Here is a 24,546-nt window from a genome sequence, read left to right on the forward strand (position 1 = left end):
GAACACGACCTTACAGGCACCAAAAAGCCGGAAGTCGGAAAGTGACCCAACATAAAGATGAGAAAGTTCTGGCGGCTCCAACTGTGAATGAAGGAACAAAAAAATAATCTACAACTAGAGATGAGGAGGAGTCACAGATGACGTCGCGCTGCCCTGGGTGATCAAAAGCCGCCGGGGACGCTGGATGGTTAGAGATTCACAGCCTCCCGTCCAGCCGCCAGGTACCACTGACCTGGACCAGAGACCCGGGAATCCATCCGCTCATCTCTAGTCCCAACTCTCCCGGATACAGCAGACAGTCCTGGATTTGGGTCTGCGCCCCTCTGACGCGGGCATCTGCTGAATCTCCCTCACTGCAAGCGCCCCTCTGACAACTCCTCCTGACAGGGGAGAAAGATAATGGTAAATGGGCGTGGATTGGGGTGTGGCCAAAATTTGCCTGTAACATCTATCCCTCTTTCTAACCTTCAAAGGTTGGTAGGTATTTCTACTATGTGTATGTATGTGTGTATATGTGAGTGTGCATGTACAGTGGGTATGGAAAGTATTCAGACCCCTTTAAATTTTTCACTCTGTTTCATTGCAGCCGTTTAGTAAATTCTAAAAAGTTAATTTTTTTTCTCATTAAAGTACACTCTGCACCCCATCTTTACTGAAAAAAAAACAGAAATGTAGAAATTTTTGCAAATTTATTAAAAAAGAAAAACTGAAATATCACATGGTCATAAGTATTCAGACCCTTTGCTCAGACACTCATATTTAAGTCACATGCTGTCCATTTCCTTGTGACCCTCCTTGAGATGTTCTACTCTTTCATTGGAATCCAGCTGTGTTTAATTAAACTGATAGGACTTGATTTGGAAAGGCACACACCTGTCTATATAAGACCTCACAGCTCACATTGCATGTCAGACCAAATGAGAATCATGAGCTGAAAGGAACTGCCCATGGAGCTCAGAGACAGAATTGTGGCAGGGCACAGATATGGCCAAGGCTACAAAAGAATTTCTGCATTACGCAAGGTTCCTAAGATCACAGTGGCCTCCATAATCCTTAAATGAAAGAGCCATTTGGGACCACCAGAAGTCTGTCTAGACCTGGCCGTCCAGTCAAACTGAGCAATCATGGGAGAAGAGCCTTGGTGAGAGAGGTAAAGAAGAACCCCAAGATCACTGTGGCTGAGCTCCAGAGATGCAATAGGGAGATGGGAGAAAGTAAAATATAGCCTCAAAAAACACCAAAGAAAATAAATATCCGAAGATGTCAGGTAAAAAAAAAATTCAGATTTGAATCAGTTGAAATGGAATAACCCACATGCAGTCCAGTCCTGTGTAACCCCACAGATAATAAAGTACATGACACCTGCAGTCCTATGTAACACCACACATAACACAGTGATAACTCTTAAAGTACAGATAATGCACAGACGGCACTGTATGTGGGAACAGTATAACAGCATTGATAGGTTAAAGTATGTTGAGGCACAGTATATGAGTAAGACACTGGCTTGGGCATTATTAATTGCCTATAGGACTAAAGGAATTATATGAGCACCCTGAGCCCGAAGGACAGCTTGAATTTCTTTGGAACCTGATTGGGGCTGCATATCCACCATCCAGGCTATCCTGCGTTGCAGCCTTTCATCAATTTTTCTCTACCCTCTATGCCAAGGGAGATTAGCTACAGTGCCCTGGGTTGTAAACGTCTTGAGTATGTTGCACACAAAGGATAAAGGAACATCAAGATCTCTGGGGATGGATTTGTAATTTGTAGCTGTGGCAGCTTCCCTGTTCCTGGTAAAGAACAGCTTTTCCACAGCATGATCCTGCCACCAACATGTGTGAGGAGGGGATGGTGTTTTCAGGATGAGGTGCAGAGTTAGTTTTTCGCCACACATGGCATTTTGCATTTAGCCGAAAAAGTTCTGCCTTGGTCATATGCCTTATGATAGCAGTGTCCCCTACATGGCTTTTTGCAGACTGCAAATGGTGCTTCTTAAGGCTTTCTTTCAGAAATGGATTTCTTGTTGCCACTTTTTTATAGTGGCCAGATTTGTGGAATACACGATGTAGGGTGCTTTCACATAGCGTTCTGTGTCCCCTTCGGGGCATATGTGGCACCCCAGGGGTCTGGTTTCCACAGTAATAGCAGTATTACGTCTGTGAGCAGGTGGGAGGTCTCCTGGGCAGGAATCCTAAGCATGCCACACCTCCAGCCCAGTCCTGGGAGGGGAAGAACTTCCCCTACATAAACTGGGGCTGAGGCAGGGTTAGAGAGAGGAGTTCCAGACAGAGACGGAGTCTGGTCTGGACACGCAGAAACAGGGACAGATAGACATCAGGAGCTCTGTAGGAGCCAAGGAGAAGCGCCAGGGGCTGGAGCTGTGCAGAGCTCGCCCTGGGAGAAGGTACTAAAACCGGACACAGGAGTCCGAGGCTGTGGGGACTAAAATATACCCAGCAGCAGAATCCATCCGGCAGGGGATTCCAGGTCCTCTGGCCATAAAAGCCCGGAGGCTCAGTCACAACGAAGGGACCAGCACCGCCATCCCGGAGCGGAGGCTAACAGGAGGCCCCAGGTCACCAGCCATACGGGTGAGCACCACACGGTATACCCAGGGACGTGGGCTACTTGTAACCGCCGAAAGCAGGGTAGCCAGGAAGGGTACAGACTAACGGGAAGGCCTACAACTCCACCTGGCCAGGGGAACTCCGGCTTGCTCGCAGACTAACCAGGCCCCAACTACTAGCCAGTACTCCCGGGGGAATTTGCCTTGTACCATCAGTAAAGGCCCTGAACTGTACCCTCGCGTCTCCGTGCTTCCTTGTCGCACCGTTAGTGCTGGGACATCCACACCATCACTCCCAACATCACCCACATCCGCTGCCCTGAGGCCATACCTCTCCCGTTGGGGGGTTATATCAACATTGCTGCACACCTATACCACCGGCCTCAGCGGTCTACCCTGCAGCGGCGGTTTCATAACCGCATTCAACGGGTGGCGTAGTCGGACACTAATACCATCATACCAATAACTGCCACTTAGTTTGACCACCCTGGGCGTGGACCGGGTCACCGCCACACGAAGACTACTACCCCCATTGGATCCGGCTCCGGGTATCCCCCGCGCGCACGCGCGCCGCACTACAGCACTGGCCCAGGGGGTGAGTCACATACGTCTCAAAACGGGTTCCGGACGAATGCTCTGATAGGGCTTGAATGTTTCTGACTGTCCACCTCCTGTGGGCGTACACTCCCGAAAAAAGTGCACAGCAGAGCAATGGTGACGGCAGATCGAACTAGCACTATCTATGGCCCTGTCTCAGAGCATACGTCCAGACCCCGTTTTGCGGGGAATTTTAGGACTTACAGTATGTCCCAATGGGGACACAGAATGCAGTGTGAAAGCACCTTAAGGCTGGGGTCCACGCGACTGTCGATTCTCTCATGTGAAAGAATTGAGCCGAATATGCTAATGTCACCCGAATCAAGCTCTTTTAGAGTTTGATTCGAGTGTCACCTTAGTGTGACCCGATTCTCTCAAGAGAATCGGAGCACAAGGACGGAGAATTTAATTTCTCCATCTTCTCCATTGTCTGTGTTCATGGTAATCGGACTGCACTCGGATGATATCGGAGCGCAGTTCGATGTTTCACATGCACCCATGCACGTGAAACATGAACGTGTCGTATACACTCGTAACATGCTGTGATTGTTTTCTCATGTCGAGTTGGCATGAGAAAAAAAATCGCAGGTCTGCATTGCCCCATAGTATGACATTGGCCTGAGTGCTATCCGATGTTTTATAAAATAACACTCGGCCGTGTTATACACTCGTGTGAGTGAGCCCTAATGGTTGTCCTGTGGACAGATTCTCCCTCATGAGCTTTGGATCTATGCAGCTCCTCCAGAGTGACCATGGGCTTCTTGGCTGCTTCTCTAATTAGTGATTTCCTTGCTTGGGATGTCGGTTTAGGTGGACGGCTATGTCTTGGTAGATCTGCAGTTGTGCCATACTCCTTCCATATTTGAATGATGGATTGAAGAGTGTTGTGTGAGATGTTCAGAGCTTTTTTTTTTTTATAACCTAACCCTGCTTTACTCTTCTATAACTTTATCCCTGACCTATCCGGTGTGTTCCTTGGTTTTCATGATGATTTTTGATCCCTAAAGTTCTCAAACAAATCTCTGAGGCCTTCATTGAACAACTTAAGTTATACTAAGGACAAATTACACATAGGTGGACTCAATGTACTAATTTTGTAACTTCTGGAGGCAATAGGGCACTCGGGATTTTATTTAGGAGTATCAGACTACAGGGGGCTGAGTCCAAATGCATGTCACAATTTTTAGATTTATATTTTTAAAATAATTAAAAATAATATGTCGCATTTACTTTACACTTTACAATACTTGCTGCTTTGTGTTGGTATCACATAAAATCCCAATAAAATCCATTTAAGTGTATGGGTGTAATGTGAAAAAATGGTAACGATTTCACGGGGTATGAAATATTTTTCAAGGCCCTGTATGTAGTGCTGCCTTATATATTGCCAAGGGGATAAAAACACAAAGGTTCTTTAGGAAATTTCCGAAGCAATTCCCAGCAAGCAGTCTGTAAAAAATGAGTAGCACACACATGTATCTATATGCTGCCCAAATTTTTTTCTCTCAAATTCATTAATTTGAATGACTGCATTTGGTTTGCAAACTGGCCCAGAGTACATTTTTTTTTTTTTTAATGTGAACATGGCGTACATGGGCTTCAGGGTAATTTTTGGACCTGGGCGCCATACATGTCAGCATCATTTCTGCTGCCAATGATTGGATATAAAGTCTCCAGTATTATTACACCTAATTCTATATGATGTTATTTATCTGCTCATCTTCTTCCCGTTCAGGTCTCTACAATATCTGATCCTCTCAGTGGAGATCTTCTACATCAGAGAATTTTCCTGACTGACCCGTCAAGGATGGAAAGGAACAGTGACAAGATGGTTGAAAGGATATTACACCTCACCCTAGAGATCATCTTCCAGCTTACTGGAGAGGTGAGAGATTCTGATGACATCACATTACATCATTCTTATCTATGGGAATAACAGATGGACAGAACTGGAGAGGTGAGGACTCTGGAAATGTCTGGAGGGAGATTTATTAACGTGTCTCTCCATAACCAGGATTACACAGTAGTGAAGAAGACCTCTAGTGAGCGCTGTCAGGACCCTGTGTCTGAGGGATGGGGAAGACCCCTGAGCCCAATCACGGTGCCTCCACCTCACCCCCTGATACATGATGACATCAATGACCAGAAGATCCTAGAACTCGCCTATAAGATGATTGAGCTACTGACTGGAGAGGTGACACTGCTGGGAATTCTGGGACATTATATAGTAACACTATGAAAGGATCAGGGAATGATGGTATAATTTTATGTGTCAGGTTCCTGTAAGGTGTCAGGATGTCACCGTCTATTTCTCCATGGAGGAGTGGGAGTATATTGAGGGACACAGAGATCTGTACAAGGACATCATGATGGAGGTTCCCCAGCCCCTCACATCACCAGGTAATAGACAGGACTAAATACACACGGCCTATAATTATCTGTATGTAAAGAATGAATTCAGTCCCTGTATGTGTTTCCTCCAGTTCTATCCAGTAAGAGGACAACACCAGAGGGATGTCCCTGTCCTCTTCTTCCACAGGACGGTAAACAAGAAAATTCCAATGTTCCTCAGGCTCATCAGGTAGATGGAGAGAAGGTGTCATGAGATCTCCCCCTGTAGACGGCTGTGAATGTCTTGTTCTCAGTCTTGTTTTATCCACCAGAATTATATGTTACATACCTTATTTTGCATATTATAAGACGCATCGGTTTATAAGACACACCCCAAATTTTGGGGAGAAGAATAGGAAAATAAAATGTTTTTTTATAAACCGGTGCGTGTTATAATCAGCTTACATTGGGGCCCAAGGCGTTGGTAGAGCAGGGTCCCAGATGGCAGGGTCGAGGCAGGAGTCGGGAGATCGCTGCAGTTGGAAGTTTCTGCCTTGCTGCGGTCCCCTTGCTTGCAGTACGGTAGGTGTCCGGTGGTGCGGTGGCTCCGCCGACATTTTGGAAAAGCTGGAGCTCTGCACCTTCCATACTGTTCTTGCCATATGTGGCGATCTCTGGGAAAATGGCCACCGCAGGCGGCGCATGCTCATATTGAGATCTCGACACCGAGATCTCGACTCCCGAGATCTTAATTGCGCATTCGCCGCCTCTAGCGGCCATTTTCCCAGAGACCGCCGCATGGAACAGCATGGAAGGTGCGGGGCTCCGGCTTTTACAAAATGTTAGCGGAGCCCCCGCACCGCCGGACACCTACTGTACTGCAAGTAAGGGGACCACTGCCATCTTCTGTAATAGTGCTCCTTCCGTGTCTCCACATACTTACACACTGCCCTCTCATTGTGTCCCACACAGTAGTGGTACCTACACACCCAGTATGATGGCCACTTAGTTCCTGCCTCTGCCGGAAGGCAGAAACTTCTGGCTGCAGCGATGTTGGGACCCCGCTCCACCAACGCCAGTAAATGCTTCAGATTATACAGTTTTCATTATTAGACTTACCCTCATTTTCCCCCCAAATTTGGGGGGGAGTGCGTCTTTTATAATCTGAAAAATACCGTACTTGTGTAATGAGAATGGTGGAGATGGCAGGATTAGAGCTGATCATAGATGTGACTTCTCCATCTGTCTGTGACTTATACAATATTTGTTTCAGGGTGAAGATCTGACCCATATTAATACTACAGAGGCATATGTGAGGGGTGATGAGCATTGTAAAGAGGAGATTCTTTCAGATGACAGCGCAGGTGAGTCGTGGCCTCAATATTTTACTTATTCACTAGTTGATATAAATATGTGTTTGATTCTCTTGAATTCGTACTATGTTCTGCACCGCTATCTATGCCAAATGAAAAGCATTGCCTCATTTTAGCTATGAAAAATTTAATTTTTGGGGGCATCTGTTGAATGTCTTGCTAAATTTTTATTCTGTGCTGGATAGGCATCCCTTCCAAAAGAAGAACATTGGAAACTTTGAAAATTTTTTGATTCTAACTGTCCAAAAATTATCCCTTTCTGGAAGATTTTTGTTAGATGTACGCTGTGCAGGGTTCCATCTCGGGGTCAGCACAGTATGGAGCATAATACACAAGCAAAAGATTTCTAGCTGTTTAAGGGCAATAGCAGGAGCAGTAGTACAGTATGAAACATAATAGACAGGCAGGAGATGTCTTTAGCACTGGTTGCGTATTCGGTACAGATTGGTTCATGATGAACAGGCAGGCCGTGGCAGTGGCATCATTGCGTTGTTGATAAGGAGCCAGTTTCTCCAGTCCACTCTAGTAAATCTAATCATTGGAGATAGCTATGTTGATCACCTGTAGTGTTGAGCGAGTATGTTCTGTTCCGAGTATGCTTGGGCCGAGCTCCGAGTATTTACAGCTGCTCGGTGATATGTTTGAATCGCTCCCGTGTGCATGATTTGCGACTGTTTGACAGCTTTATTACATGTGAGGAATGTGTAAGAAATAGACATTCCTTGCATGTAGTAAAACTGTCAAACAGTTGCAAATCATGCACACGGGAGCGATTTAACCTTATCACCGAGCAGCTGTAAATACTCGGAGCTCGGCCCGAGCATACTCGGCGAAAGGGTTAACAGAACATACTCGCTCAACACTAGTCACCTGTCCTGGCCAGGTTTGGCTACCTTGCCATACGACCGCTGCCCTTTGCTGTGCTCCCTGTCGAGTTTTACATACTGCCTGATGCATCTCTGTGACCTCATGTTCCTAGGCCAGTTAGAGACATATCCTTGTCTTAGTGTTGAGACTTCAGAGTTCAGTTGTTCAGAATGCTCCAACAATTGTTTTACATTGTGCTGTCATCTTGGATTTGTGTATGATTCCAGTAGGCCCTCAGTCCGGTTGGTTAATTCTCTGCTACGCAGTTTCTGGACTAACCCATCGGTTGCAGAAAGCAACAAACAGTTATTGGACTGTTCAGATTGTGCAGTTATTTTTCAACTCTCCTGTGATTATTGCAGCCTCTCAGTCCTGACATTAACCCTCTACTAGCCACCTGGATTAACGCATTGGTTGCATTAAGCATATGAACTGTCATTGTTCATAATGTGCATTTATCCTTGAAAAATACTGGTGTTTCTTCTGCCTCCCTTTGTGCTACTTTGGACTAGCCGTTTCCCTTTGTTCTGGTCCTATGGTCAACCCTGTTCCCGCCAGCCGCCTGTACCAACGCTTTGGGTCCGTGTGCCCACCTTGACCTGCGACTTTATGATTCCACCTCAGTAATTGAGCGGAACAAGCTGTAAGTGTGTGAAAATAGATCTACAGTATGCTGGATTCAGTCTAACGACTGTAAGGTTTTCCACACCTGCGGAGGACAATCTTGTCCGCTTCAGTGTGACATTGCCATCTGCTGCATTTATTGCCGTCTCTGAGGCTGGACAGGGCAGTAAGTAGACTAATGGCAAACTGGGCCAAAGCCTGCTACTGGTCCAGTTATTTGACATAGAAGTTCATTGGGTCAGCTCTCAGGATATTTTCTCTAGAAAAGACACAGTCCTGGTATGACTGATCCTGACTGCTGAGGTGTGAATCTGCTTTTACTGATGATAAAATATCTGGTGTATCGTGTCCCATAAAATGTCTTCGCTACTGCTTCTTTGTCTACTTGGGTCGCTGACAAGTATTGGAGCATTGACTCTGCGGGAAGTGGAGAGGGGCCTTCAGGTCAGACGTACAGACAAGAGGTATCTGCTGGGCGAAATCAGCCAAAGGCTGAGTCTAGAGCTTATCCTGGTAATTCTTCAGGTATTCCTTTCAAAAGCAGAAAAAATTAACATAGTTTGCTATTATAGTGATGGTCTATCACGGCCAGGGCGGTATTTATCGCTCACGCTGCCCTAGGTACTTTGAATTTTAATGCACCCTACTGGTAAGTCAGCCTAAAGCCTAATTCAATTTTTTGCATACAAGAAAAACATTTTTTTCAGCGTGCCGGATCCAATTTTCATCTATTTGTGGTCCAGGTATCACCATCAGTGCAGCATCCATTTTTATTCTTGTAAGCAAGAAAAAAAATCTCTAAGCTACTCATACCTACTAAACAGTAAAAAAAAAATAGTGACCAGGGCAGTGTCACCTGGTCAGTGTCACAGATCCGTACATCCCTAACTCCTCCTCTACCACCATCAGTTCCAGAAACAGGTCAGGGATCACACCATGCCAGACTTACAGAAACCAGATCCCTGTCCTGTCTGCAGAACACAGGAAGGGGGGATAATATTATGAATATGAAGGAAGGAGCAGAACATCTACACCAGGGCTCCAGTCCTTGTGTGACACACTCCCCTCCACCTCCCCAGAGAAATGATGTTGTGAGTCCTGAGTCTCTTGTCCTCCCCTCACACACCAGAAGGACATCAAGCTGTGTTTGTGCAGAGCTTCTGTACTTGCACTGTGCTGCTGCAGGACGATCTGATGGAGCAGCAGGTGATAACTGGAGGCTCAGAGCTTCCTCCTCCTCAGCGCTGCCTTCAGTCTTCCCTTTGCACGGTTATAGGAAGTTTCGCCCCCAGCAGTTCGCCCCCAGGTACATTTCGCCCAGGAAGATTCGCCCCCGCACGTTTCGAACTGGGGGCGATATGTGCAGGGGCGAGATGTGCGGGGGCAAAACATCCTGGGGGCCAAATGCTGGGGACGAAATATACCCGGGGGTGAACTGCTGGAGGCGAAACATCCAATTCCCCCTTTGCACAGTGGATATGTACCGTATTTTTCGGATTATTAGGTGCACCTTTCCCCCCCTAAATTTGGGGGGGAAAATGGGGGTGCGTCTTATAATGCAAACTTAACGACGTTGGTGGAGCAGGGTCCCAGGATTGCTGCAGCCGGAAGTTTCTGCCTTCCTGCAGAGGCAGGAGTCGGAAGATGACTCGCGGTGCCATGGCTTGCGGTCTGGTAGGTGTCCGGTGGTGCGGGGGGTGGGTCCGCCAACATTTTGTAAAAGCCAGAGGCCCCTGCAGCTTCTATACTGTTCCTTGCTTTGGTCTGAGGAGTCCAAATTTGAGATCTTTGGTTCCAACCACCGTGTCTTTGTGCGATGCACAAAAGGTGAACGGATGGACTCTACATGCCTGGTTCCCACCATGAAGCATGGAGGAGGAGGTGTGATGGTGTGGGTGTGCTTTCTGGTGACACTGTTGGGGATCAAAACTATGAATTACCACATGCTGAATTATATACTTAACAAAAAAAGTGTGAAACAACTGAAAATATGTCTTATATTCCAGGTTCTTGAAAGTAGCCACCTTTTGCTTTGATGACTGCTTTGATGACTCTTGGCATTCTCTTGATGAGCTTCAAGAGGTAGTCACCGGAAATGGTCTTCCAACAATCTTGAAGGAGTTCCCAGAGATGCTTAGCACTTGTTGGCCCTTTTGCCTTCACTCTGCGGTCCAGCTCACCCCAAACCATCTCGATTGGGTTCAGGTCTGGTGACTGTGGAGGCCAGGTCATCTGGCGTAGCACCCCATCACTCTCCTTCTTGGTCAAATAGCCCTTACACAGCCTGGAGGTGTTTTTGGGGTCATTGTCCTGTTGAAAAATAAATGATGGTCCAACTAAACGCAAACCGGATGAAATAGCATGCCGCTGCAAGATGCTGTGATAGCCATGCTGGTTCAGTATGCCTTCAATTTTGAATAAATCCCCAACAGTGTCACCAGCAAAGCACCCTCACACCATCACACCTCCTCCTCCATGCTTCACGGTAGGAACCAGGCATGTAGAGTCCATCCGTTAACCTTTTCTGCGTCGCACAAAGACACAGTGGTTGGAACCAAAGATCTCAAATTTGGACTCCTCAGACCAAAGCACAGATTTCTACTGGTCTAATGTCCATTCCTTGTGTTCTTTAGCCCAGACAAGTCTCTTCTGCTTGTCGCCTGTCCTTAGCAGTGGTTTCCTAGCAGCTATTTTACCATGAAGGCCTGCTGCACAAAGTCTCCTCTTAACAGTTGTTGTAGAGATGTGTCTGCTGCTAGAACTCTGTGTGGCATTGACCTGGTCTCTAATCTGAGCTGCTGTTAACCTGCGATTTCTGAGACTGGTGACTCGGATAAACTTATCCTCAGAAGCATAGGTGACTCTTGGTCTTCCATTCCTAGGGCGGTCATCATGTGAGCCAGTTTCTTTGTAGCGCTTGATGGTTTTTGCAACTGCACTTGGGGACACTTTCAAAATTTGCCCAATTTTTCGGACTGACTAACCTTCATTTCTTAAAGTAATGATGGCCACTCGTTTTTCTTTACTTAGCTGCTTTTTTTCTTGCCATAATACAAATTCTAACAGTCTATTCAGTAGGACTATCAGCTGTGTATCCACCTGACTTCTGCACAACACAACTGATAGTCCCAACCCCATTTATAAGGCAAGAAATCCCACTTCTTAAACCTGACAGGGCACACCTGTGAAGTGAAAACCATTTCCGGTGACTACCTCTTGAAGCTCATCAAGAGAATGCCAAGAGTGTGCAAAGCAGTCATCAAAGCTAAAGGTGGCTACTTTCAAGAACCTAGAATATAAGACATATTTTCAGTTGTTTCACACTTTTTTGTTAAGTATATAATTCCACGTGTTAATTCATAGTTTTGATGCCTTCAGTGTGAATGTACAATTTTCAAAGTCATGAAAATAAAGAAAAATCTTTAAATGAGAAGGTGTGTCCAAACTTTTGGTCTGTACTGTATTTCTGTGATTGCAATTGATAACACTCCCTTGAAATGTATTACTCACAAGGTTGCTGCATTTCCCCTCACTATCAATGGAGTTCACCAAGAAATTTTGGACTTGGTTGTTTTAGATAATTTACCCTCTCCGGTCGTTTTAGGTTTGCCTTGGTTAAAACTGCACAATCCTTTACTGGACTGGTCTACTAATGTGATTAAGTCTTGGAGTCCGAAGTGCTATGATAAATGTTGTAATGGTCGCATTGCGGCTGTGGAAAAAGGGGAATTACCTGTACTTATTCAAGATTTTTGGAGGGTTTTTTCAGAGGAGGAGTCGCAAGTTTTACCTCCTCATAGGGATTATGATTGCGCCATTGAGTTTGTTCCGGGAGCTACTCTTCCCAAGAGTTGCTTGTTTAATCTGACTATCCCTGAAAGAAAGGCCTTGGAGGAGTACATACAGACTAGCCTGGCTGCTGGTCACATTTGACCTTCTAAGCCGCCTGTAGCAGTTGGATTTCTCTTTGTTAAAAAAAAGGACGGGGGTTTACGTCCATGTCTGGATTTTCGTGAAATTAATAAGATTACTGTACGCAATTCCTACCCATTGCCGTTAATTCCTGACTTGTTTAACCAGTTAGTGGGGGCCAAGTGGTTCTCTAAAATTGATCTCTGGGGGGCATACAATTTGTTACGAGTGAAGTAGGGTGATGAATAGAAAACTGCTGTTAACACTCCGGTAGGTCATTTTGAGAATCTGGTGATGCCTTTTGGTCTTACCAATGCACCTGCATTTTTTCAGAACCTTATTAATGACATCCTGAGACCTTTGATTGGTAGGAATGTGGTTGTGTATTTGGATGACATTTTGATTTATTCACCAGATCTAGAGTCCCATTGGCAGAGTGTACGTGAAGTTTTGCAGTTATTGAGTGATAATTCACTATTTGCTAAGTTGGAGAAATATGAGTTCGCTGTGCAGAAAATTAGTTTTTTGGGCTACTTTGTCTCTAGCGAGGGCTATGAGATGGACCCTGTGAAGGTTCAGGGTGTGCAGGAATGGCCTAAGCCTATTGGTTTGAAATCTATACAGAGATTTTTGGGTTTTGCCAATTATTACAGGAAATTAATTAAGAATTTTTCTGTACTTGTTAAACCTCTACCCGATCTCACCAGGAAAGGTACGAATACGGCCCAGTGGACTACTGAGGCCATTGAAGTGTTTGAGTATCTCAAAGAGAGGTTCAGTTCTGCCCCTATCCTTATGCAGCCTGATGAGACCAAGCCTTTTTTGTCGAGGTCGATGCTTCATCGGTGGGGGTCGGAGCAGTTTTGTCTCAGGAGAACAAGGGTGGAGTACATCCTTGTGCCTTCTTTTCGAAAAAATTTTCGGAAACCAAACTGAATTATGATGTTGGAAATCGGGAGTTGCTGGCTATTAAACTTACGTTTGAACATTGGCGTCATTTTTTGGAAGGCGCTAGATTTCCTATTCAGGTTTTCACAGATCATAAGAATTTGATCTATCTGGATGCTGCCAAGCGCTTGAATGCCCGTCAAGCTAGGTGGGCACTTTTTTTTTCCTCGGTTTCATTTTTCTGTTACCTATATCCCTGGTACTAAGAATGCTAAAGCCAATGCTTTATCTCGCAGCTTCTCTCCTACGGTCGGTGCCGAGGAGGAGGAGGAGAGCATTTTACAGAAAGGAGTTGTGGTGGCGGCATTGGACTCCGTTTTGGAGAATGGGATTCTGAAAGCTCAAGATGATGATCCATCTAACATTCCCCATGGGAGGTTGTTCATGCCTAGAGCCTTTAGGAGAGATTTGTTTGTGGAGTGTCATGAGTCTCGGTTGGCAGGTCATGCAGGAATTTCGGAGACTAAGAGACTTATCAGTCGCAGTTTTTGGTGACCGGGATGGCAGAGGGAGGGCATCAAGTGGGTGCGTCAGTATACTGTGTGTGCTAGGTCAAAGGCTTCACATACTCCTGCTGTGGGGTTGCTTTGCCCTCTGGAGGTTCTTAGTGTGCCTTGGACGCATCTCACAATGGATTTTATTACTGATCTTCTGGTGTCCGAGGGTTTTACTGTCATCTGGGTGGTCGTGGACCGTTTTAGTAAGATGTCATTTGGTTCCATTCATTAAGTTGCCCTGCGCCAAGACACTCGCTAAGGCGTTTGTTAAGGAGATTGTCAAGCTCCATGTCGTTCCCACGGATATTGTTTCTGATAGAGGACCTCAGTTTGTGACTCGCTTTTGGCGACAGGTTGGGAGTCCATTTGTCATTTTCGTCTGGTTATCATCCTGTGTCTAATGGACAGACTGAAAGAAAGAACCAGGATGTTGAACAGTTTTTGCGTTGTTTTGTGGCGGACAATCAAGAGGTGTGGTCTGAGTTTCTGCCTCTCGTAGAATTTGCTCTTAACAATCATACATCCTCCTCTGCTGGGTGTTCTCCTTTTTTTTGTTGTACTGGGAGACATCCGTCTTTTGGTTCTTTCTCCAAATGGGGTCGGCGGTGCCGGAGGAGGAGAATTTTTCCGGTGATTTGGAGAGAGTTTGGACTAATGTACGTTGCAACCTTCAAGAGGCTAACAAGAAGTCCAAGAAGTATTTTGACAGGAAACGTAAGGAGGTTTTGTTTACTGTGGGTGACATGGTTTGGTTGTCCTCGAAGAACCTGCGGTTGAGGATTCCCTCTAAAAAACTGGGTCCTACTGTAAGTTTGTGGGTCCATTTAAAGTGCTTCAGGTTGTTAACCCGTCTGCTGTTAGGTTGGATGTCCCTACTTCCTGGAAGATTAATCCTGTGTTTCATGTTTCCTTGTTGAAAAAGGCTGATGTATCTGATAGGGACGCCACTGTCACAGTTCCTCCTGTGGTGGAAGACTGCGAATATGAAATTTCTCGTATCTTGAATTCTATGTGGCATAGAGGGAGATTACAGTATCTCGTCTCCTGGAAGGGTTTCGGTCCCGAAGACAACTCCTGGGTAAGGACGGATGATGTCTCTGCTCCTAGGCTTGTTAAAGCTTTCCACAAGAGGTTTCTGGATAGGCCTGGGCCTGGAGGATCCGGAGGATCCTCATAAAAGAGGGGGTACTGTTCGAACCCTCCTGTTTGTTTTTTCGATCTTGTGTTTTGCGGTCACGTGACCATCTGCCTTTATATTCCAGCTCCGTTCTTTTGGCTGTGCTGGTCTTCAGTGTTTGACTGTTTCTCTAGCCAGGTGCTTCTGTGCCTTTCTCTGTCAGTCCGCTTGGTCCTTCTGGGACCTCTAGTACCTTTTTGTCAGTTTGTCTTTTTGTGTTCTGCTACAACTTCTCTGTTTAGGAGGTGTCCCATTTTGTCCCAGTCCTTAGTTCTTTTAGGGACCCCTCCCTTAATGCTATAGGTCTTCGTTCAGACTAGCCGAGGACTAAGGCGGGTCTGTTCGCTAGGAACAGGCAGCCCGCTACATCATAGGGATTCAGCTTAGTCTTACTGTAGGGACAGCTTTCCCCTATCTTTCCTTAGTACATGTTGCAGATCATAAGTTGTTTTCTTTTATCCTGTTTATTTTATGTAACTGCCTATGTATTTTAATGTCTCCTTTGTAACATCCTTGTATATATTTTTCCTAAACACGGCCTCCCTTTTGGATTAAATATAAAATTGAATAGTTCTGTTTCTTTTGTCCTGTAATTGTTCCCTTCCCCGAAGGGGATTATATTTCAAATCTGAACGGTGGTGGCAGAGAATAATATTAATAATCGGACTATCGTGCAGCCGGCAGCAACCGTACGGGGCATGCACACATATTCCTGGAGCTGGAATTCGGAGGTGTGACTCCATATGCTTTCTACGTGCTCGCCGATGCCCAAGGAGTGAGCAGTCTGGATCGTATGCTCGCGACTCCGGACGAAATACTGACAGCGTGACGACACGGTGAGATATTGCTTGATCTCCCCAACGTCGTCCCTGTAGGAGTTCCTGACAGTCTACAAAAGAAAACTTGGAATGTTGGAATTTGTATAAATCCGATATTAATGAGACATACATTTTACAGCACCAGGGCTAACAGGAAAAGAAGACTGTAACCCCTTCCTATGAGCTCAAATATACAATGGACAGATAACTTACAACAGCTATGCCATGTTTACTATGTATGGAAAGGTAAAATCCGATGGAAAATATAGCGACAATCTCGAACTTCTGTGACCATCAGGAGTAAAATTCTTACACAAGTTGGGATTTCATTAAACCCTGAAGGTCTGAGGACAACCCTCAACCCTACCCACGTGAGGTCATCATGGGGGGGGGGGGGGGTGTGGGTGGAACTCGGGAGGCCAATAAAAGATCAAGCCGAATTATGATCTGTGTTCGTAAAGAGAGATACACATTGTATATACAGGAATCCCGTCTACTGAACGGCCCCAAACGAAGCGCTCTCCTTTGGCTAAGTTGACTCGTCTCTGAGAGCAGTGTAGTAAGTTCTTTCGTTAATCCCGTTTTATTTTCTGTAACTGTATATGCTGTATTGTTGTGTCCCCCTTGTAAAATCTTTTGTATATTTTTCATAAACACTGCCTCCTTTTGGTTTATGTATAAAATTTAATTGTTCTCTTCCTTTTGTTCTGTAACCGCGCCTCAAAGCCATATGCTACCTATCAGCCTGTAAAAATGACTGGTGGTGGCAGCGAGTAGTCTGGACTTATCGTGGAGTTAGCGGTGATCGTACAGGGTATATACAGATATTCCATGTGTTAGAATTCGGAGGTGTATATATGATATGCTCACTGTTAGTTTTCCTATAACCATCCTGTTAGTGTGAATAGCCTGCGGCCTCCTCCTTTAGTCCTCTGCCAATTGTGTAATTGTCCGGATAATAGGGGGCAGCAGAGACCTGTTCGCTCCAAAGATGAAAGCGGGTGGTTCTGCGTGTCCTTCCTGGCCTGTGACATTTGTGATAAATCTCTAACAGTGAGGATTGCCTTGTGTTGTTAGGGTAGTCACCAGGGCAGTGCCCAGACCTGCAGCAGCTGACCAGTACAAAGGCAGAAAACAGAACACAGAGGGCGAATATAGAGACGTGGTCAAAAAGTCAGAGATCTGGGTGGGCAGCACAGGTTCACAGTACAAAACTAGTGTCAGGAGAAGAGAGATCAAAAAGAACAAGTAAACAAACCAGGTCAGTAACAGGATAGACAAAACAATAAAGTACTAGACAGGGAACTATAGACTAACTGCAACTAGAACCTAAGCTCAGGCAAGGTGTGGAGGGAGGGGATTGGCCAGGGAAGCAAAACTCTGCAGGACAGATGGGTTTTAAATTCCTGCAGAGCCTGGCCGTGCCTCACTATAGCTGGGTGGAGACTCTCCAGCAACATCAGGATGTAGCTGTCACGGGTGTGTCTGAAATGGCAGACAGTCACCCTGCATTTGGTTGCAGGAGATCTTTACGTTTGGCATTACAGACATCTTCTTAGAGGCTGTCTCTAGGACCCAGGGGCTACTTCCTCTGGCTAATTAACACCCTGGTCCCGGTGTATAAATACCTGCTGTGTACAAAAGGGAGGTGCCGGCGAAGTCTTCACTCCTAGTGAAGACTTCAGCAAGAGCAGTACTTCCTCCTCTCTGGTGTTTGAGGGCGTGTGCGCATTTGTCTGGAGTCGTCTAAAAGTTAAGCAATTTCCCCTGTTTGTCCTTCCTTTTTGTCTTTACAGTTCAGTGAAGATCGACTAGTGCTCATCTCCTCCCTTCCCTAGCCTGAGTCTAACGCCAGGGAAAGACTGGGCGAGGAACGTGTGCGCCGATTGGTTAAGAGCCAATATAGGGTCGATAGTTTAGACAGGGTGACACTAGACCAGACTAGGAGGTCTCCACTCCCCCTTTTCCTTAGTGTCTGGGCTTGCGTGACAGTAGCAGTGCTGAAATTGTTTGCACAAGTCGGCTCAGCGAGATGGTCTGACACTGGGAGGAGCAGAGGGGTGCATGCAGTCAAAAGGATGGCGCTTACCAACCATGTGAGTCACTGGCATAACAGTGAAACACTGTCTATCTGTGAGGAGTGTATTTTGTGTATAATTTCTCTCTATCTCTCTGACTGTGATAGTCAGAGGCCATTTAAACATGCTAGTAGCTTTCAGTTAAATTGAACAAATATAGCAACAAAAGCTTGGAAAAATCGATGAAATATCTGTTGACCTAGGTAGATTTCCTGAATGCCACCGCTAAGAAATTGACATCAAATGCCAAGATTATTCCACTGAGAATTTATAGCCCACGGTCTGAACAAAAAGAGCACAGAATTTATAGCCCACTCTGCACAGTTTTGGTCATCAAAGGTTTCCACGCATAACAACTCTCCAGACCCAGGTGGCAGAAAGAATGCCCATGTCTGAGGATCCTTTTGTAATTAAAAACACATAATCTAAGGCTATGTGGACACGATGCAGATTTTATGCGTTTCCATTGCGGTTTTTCCACCATGGAAACGCATTAAAACTGCATGTTAATAGGCCTGCCACGTATAGCAATGGTAATCCACATGTGCTGTGCACATGATGCGGAAATTTCTGCTCCTTATTACCATTGCGGTAAAATCCGCAGCAGGACCATTTTTAACGCAATTCCGCAGCGAATTCGTGGCCATTAACTTACATTGAATCGCAGCAAACCGGTTGTTCAGAGTCAGAGGATTGAGGGCCGAAAATTTACAACTTTCACGGAAAAGCAAGAATTTCTTATAATCTCCAGATAATCAGGTAAATGTATCTTGAGTTCAGTAACAGTATCAGCATAAGTTTGAATTTGTTTGGCCAATTCAAGCTCCAGCTGAGACATTCCATGAACTTGATCCACCGTAGCTTGCAGAAGGTCCATTCTAACAGTATCGGACAGTTATCTTGTTAGGATTATATTTCCTATAAGGATTATTATGCTTACCAGCAAAGTGATGCAAAATACAGTGAGCTTGGTCAGGGTTAAACCAGTCAATGAGTCCAAGAGACCCCTGGTATTTACCCTTTATGATTCAAATTCCAAGATGGCAAGCAAAATAGAAGTCAGTCTGGAGATCAGCAGCAAGTGTATTGAGAGATTGGAGGAGAACCCAGAAACAAGGTCCGATAACAAGCCTGGTCAGAACCAAGTAGCAACACTCACAAAATGATGCCACTTGTCTAAATGATTATCTGTCAGACAGAGTGGCTGATCTGTTAGATTGGGAGACCGTGTGCATCGTGCAGCATCCCCACCAGCGCGGCCATGTACTCTATTAACCCTTTTACCCCCGTGGGTGGTTTGCACGTTAATGACTGGGCCACTTTATGAGGTAATTACTCTGGAACGCTTCAACAGATCCTGCTGATTCTGAGTTTGTTTTTTCGTGACATATTGTACTTCATGGTAGTGGTAAAATTTCTTCAATATCACTTGGGTTTATTTGTGAAAAAATCGGAAATTTGGTGAAAATTTTTAACAATTTTTAAAATTTGAATTTTTATGCCCTTAAATCAGAGAGATATGTCACACAAAATAGTTAATAAATAACATTTCCCACATGTCTACTTTACATCAAAACAATTTTGGAACTAAATTTTTTTTTTTATTAGGGCGCTATGCGGGTTAAAAGTTGACCAGCAATTTCTCATTTTTCCAACAAAATTTACAAAACCATTTTTTTTGGGACCAAATCCCTTTTTTTTTTTTTTTTTCAAATCTTTATTTAAGGAATTTGTATACATATAATAATAAAGCAATAGCAAATACGGTAAATGTTGTTCCAATTATTACTTAGTGAGTCAAAATGTATAATAAACATTTAATTTCATTTAGGAAAAAAACTTTTTTTTAACAAGGAAGGAAGAGGGGGAGGGTGGAATGAGGAAAAACTTTGGGATCCAGAGTCTCAGGCGAGCAAGTCGTGCATGATAGAATTAGATGTCATATCAAGTTCAGTAAAAACATCAAATTAAGTTTGTCAAGGGGAGGTGTGAGCTTATCGGCTGTGATGGTTAACGTCAGTGTCCTTCCAACCACTAGTGGTTTCAGTCGTTGTGGCATATTGATTTAGGTCTGGGGTAATTGGCTCAAGTAGTGGTTGAGATCGGGGCCGCAGGAGATGTCTGATGGCACGCAAGCAATTGGAAGTTTGCGTACCATGGGGACCAGGTATCTACAAATTTGTCATGGGATCCGATTTCCCAACTTGAGATTTCTTCTAAACGATAGAGATCTTGTACTTTGTGTACCCAATCGTGTAAGGTTGGTGGTGAAACCTGTTTCCAGCGAGTCGTGATTAGATTTTTTGCACAAGGGAGTAATAGTGGAACAAGTGCGTGTTTCTTAGGTTTATATTTATGGGTAGGCAGGGATAGCAGTATTTCTGGGGCAGTAAGGTCCCATTCTTTTATGCCTAGCGAGTGAAGTGAGTTTTTTATGTCCAGCCAAAAAGGCTGTATCTTAGGGCAGGACCATAATATGTGGGTTAATGTGCCTTTGGAGTTAGAGCATCTCCAGCATAAAGATGACTCTGCCAATTGTAAGTGATATAGGCGTTCAGGGGTATAATACCAGCGGGTCACTATTTTAAAAGTATTTTCCTGTAGTAGTGTGCACCTTGAAAATGCATGAGAGTTTGCTAGAATGCGACGTATGTCTTGAGAGGAAAATTTAGTCTTAACTCCTTTTCCCATGAAAGGATATATACTGGGGTGTGCTGTTCAATTGGGTTGGTTAGGTTGGCATACATTTTGGAAGTGAGTTTAGTTATGGTGCCCGTGAGTCTAACAAATAGTTCGAGCCAAAGCCAATCTGTCTTGAGTCTGAGTGCGGTTTTAAATTGTGACATAGTGTAGTTTATATGTTCTTCCATAAGGAAGTTGAATGATTGTTTCTTACCGTCAACCAGCTTTCCCGGTATGCAGGTAGGCCGTCTATATAATGTGAAATTGGTAAGTTGGGTAATAATACCCATACATTATACAGGGTGATCCAAAAGTAGGTGGACAGAAAGTGTAATAAGGTTATGAAGGGGGAGATTTATCAAACATGGTGTAAAGTGAAACTGGCTCAGTTGCCCTTAGCAACCAATCAGATTCCACTTTTCATTCTTCACTGACTCTTTGGAAAATGAAAGGTGGAATCTGATTGGTTGCTAAGGGCAACTGAGCCAGTTTCACAGATCTAGTTTTCACAGATAGATCTCACCCATATTTGTTTTCGTTTCAGATAATTCAGATAACACATAATGGCAAATAATTTAAATACAGATCAAAGAAAATGGATTTTAACAGAGTATTGGAAATCTCAAAATTCTGAAACCGTTAGAGCAAATTGGGTTGAAAAAATTGGTACTCAAGCCCCAAAGAGACAAACCCTTTACCACTTTCGTGACAAATTCAATGCCACTGGCTCAATCCTTAATGCTCCAAAAACTGGTCGACCCAAAACAGTCTGTACAGAAGATAATAAACAACTTGTTGCTGAAACATTTGTTCAGAGTCCAAAAAAGTCCACCAGAAGAGCCTCTTTGGAATTGGGAATTTCACGACCTTTTATCATGCGAATCCTGAAATCTATTGGGTGGAAAGCTTATAGTCTACGTCTAATTCATGCTTTATTGGAGGATGATCCAGATAGGCGACTGCAATTCAGTGTTTGATAAATCTCCCCCTTCATAACCTTATTACACTTTATGTCCACCTACTTTTGGACCACCCTGTATATATCCTTATATTGGAGGTCTGCAAGCCACGGTAATACTTTTAGCGGGATATTTTCTAGAAAGTGGCAGTAAGGCAGTTGGTTTGGTATGTGGGTACGTCTCAATGAAAGGGTTGCGTCGGTTATTTCGTCTAGCTTACCTGGAGAGGGATGTATTGATGTCCACAGGTAGCAATTAACATCTGTTCCCAGCATGATAAGTTCTATATTAGAGATATTGTTATCTTGTTTAGCTTTTACTAGGTTAACCCAGTGGCTGAGGTGGATTGCCAAGTAATAGAGGCGGAAATCTGGGAGTCCCCGTCCCCCCCTTTCTCTCAGTTTCATTATGGTTTTAAGGGATAATCTGGCTGTTTTGTATTTCCATATGAACTGGGACACAAGTTGATGTAAGGATGAAAAGAAGGAATCGGGGAGTTTTATGGGCATCATGTTCATGGTATAAAAAATCTTCGGGAAAATATATGTTTTAACAACGTTAACTCTACCAATCCACGATAACACAGGAATATAATATTTCTTTAGGGTGTCTCTAATTTTATTAAGCAGAGTTAAGTAGTTAGCAGTATATAAGGAGTCCGGTTCGGGAGTTAGGTTTATACCTAAGTACTTCAATTTGTTAGGGGACAATTAAAGGGGGTGTTCTTTTTCAGTTCGTCTGCTTCTGCCTTGGTTATCGTAATATTTAGTGCTTCAGATTTACTCATGTTAATTTTGAAGTTAGATATAACACCAAATTCTGAAAAAACCTTCAGCAGTTTGGGAAATGCTATTGTTGGGTTCGACACCAGGAGTAGGAGATCATCGTCAAAAGCTGCCGTTTTCAATTCCACCTGTCCGATTTTTAGGCCCGCAATTGACTCATCTTGCCTTATTTTTTGAATTAGTGTTTCCATCACTAGAATGAAGAGTGTAGGGGAAAGGGGGCAGCCCTGCCTAGTTCCGTTACAGATCGTGAAAGGAGCTGAGAGGACCCCATTCACCCCGACCTTTGCAGTGGGGCGAGTATATAAGGACATAATGGCGTCTATAAAGGTAGGAGGAAAAGCGAATTTCTCCAATACGCGTACCATATACTGCCAACTAATTCTGTCAAATGCCTTTTCGGCGTCGGTAGACAGAAGGGCAAGACCGGTATTGGAGCGTCTCGCGAATGAGATAGCTTGTAGAATTTGTGTTGAGTTCTGTTTGCCCTCTCTGCCTCTCACAAAACCCACTTGGTCCGGGTGAATTAGCCCCCCCAGAACCTTCCCAATTCTGGTTGCCAGAATTTTGGCCCAGAGCTTCATATCTACATTGAGTAACGAAATGGGTCTATAGTTGCTACAAAGGTTGCTGTCCTTTCCCTCCTTCGGGATGATAGCTATATGGGCCTCTAGAGCTTGATATGGTGGTGTCTCTCTTGCCAGGAATGCGTTGAATAGTTTTGTCATCTGTGGAAGGAGGAGGTCTAAAAATTTTTTATAGTATTCAATGGAAAAACCATCTGGGCCTGGTGTTTTCTCTGTGGGTGAAGTTTGTATGGCCTCTGTAATTTTTGCTGGGGAGATCTTAGAAAGAAGCATATTAGCCTCAGATGGGGACAATGTTGGAAGGGAGAGCTGATTGAGAAAACCTTGGATTAAGGTAGTGCCTTCTATTGGGTTCTTTATGCTCTCTGGCGTGGGAAGATTGTAAAGAGATTCGTAGTATTGACGGAATGCTTCAGCTATCCCCTCCGTCCCCACGACCTCTCCACCAGCCTCTGTAGTAATTTGTTTTATAAAAGATTTTTCTTTTTGTTTTTTTAAGTAAGGAAGAGGTAAGTTTCCCGGCCTCATTTCCATGCATATAGATGCGTTGCCTGCATCGCATGAACTGTTTAGCCGATTGTGCATGTAGTAAATTTTTAAGGCTGTTTCGTAGAGTCGTGAGTTCCAAGAGGGACCCCGAGGCCCCGACACGTTTGCTTAATCTCTCCATCGCATAAATTTGATGGAGTATCGAGGATATCTTTTTTTTCTTTCTGTTTTTTAATGTAAGAGCTCAAAGCAATGATTTCGCCTCTAAGAACTGCCTTATGTGTTTCCCATATCAGTGGCTCAAGCATTCCGGGCGTAGTGTTTTCCGTAAAATATTGCGATATAATATCACGTAATTTATCTACATTTTGTGAATGATCTAATAGGTCATGGCAGATTTTGGTAACGAGGTGATGAGTATGTCTATGAACACTGGGCGTGGTCGGAGTTTGTGATTAAATCTATGCTGGCAGATGTAAGCAATGGGAGAGCTCTGGCTTGTAGTAAAAAGAGATCTATCCAATGGTACAAGTCATGTGGTGGGGAGAAGTATGAGAAATCCTTTGTTGTGGGGTGTAAGGAACGCCAGGCGTCTGTTAATGATAGTGAGTGGAGTTTATCTAATAAGCGTTTCCTCAGTTTTTGAGAAATAGGGGATTGGACGCTGGTCGAGTCTAGTAAAGGGTTCAATGTCATATTAAAGTCTCCCCCTAGCACTAGCAGGCCGTGTTTAAATAAAGTCAAAGTGTCTAGCATTGTGAGTAACCACTGGACCTGGCGTGTATTTGGTGCGCATACATTGGCAAAAGTTACTGTCGTGTTTGCTATATGACCTTTCACTAAGATATATCTACCTTCGGTATCACTCAAACTGTCTTGGAAGGAGAAAGGGAGGCCTTTTTTGAAGGCTATACTTAATCCCTTTGATGCCGAAGTGCTACAACTGTGGTACCAAGTGGGGAAGGATGCGTATGTTAGCTTGGGGGTTCTATCCAGTTTAAAATGGGTTTCCTGTAAGAAAGCTACCTTAGTCTTGTGTTTCTTAAGAATATTGAGGATCTGGTGTCTCTTCGCTGGGGAGTTTAATCCCTTGACATTGAAGGATGCCACTGTGATCGTGGAGGGGTTCAGGCTATCTGTCATGGTCGGTTCGTCCCGTTGCGCTTGCCTTCACACTGTTAGGGTCAGGGAGGGGATAGCAATACAAACATGTTAAACCAAGTATAACTATAACTTTGTACAATTGAGACATC

General features: G+C 44.4%; 2 pseudogenes; one reads left to right on the plus strand and one right to left on the minus strand.

The window, feature by feature from the left end:
* LOC141271381 (uncharacterized) overlaps window positions 1–24,546 on the minus strand; it is a 526,239-nt pseudogene that overhangs the window by 353,346 nt on the left and 148,347 nt on the right.
* Window positions 1–24,546, plus strand: part of LOC141271382 (uncharacterized) — a 135,262-nt pseudogene that overhangs the window by 102,658 nt on the left and 8,058 nt on the right.

This window comes from Phyllobates terribilis, unplaced genomic scaffold (assembly GCF_046119375.1).
Source record: "Phyllobates terribilis strain yellow unplaced genomic scaffold, ASM4611937v1 Scaffold_5__5_contigs__length_657084704, whole genome shotgun sequence".
NCBI classification, from domain to species: Eukaryota; Metazoa; Chordata; class Amphibia; order Anura; family Dendrobatidae; genus Phyllobates; species Phyllobates terribilis.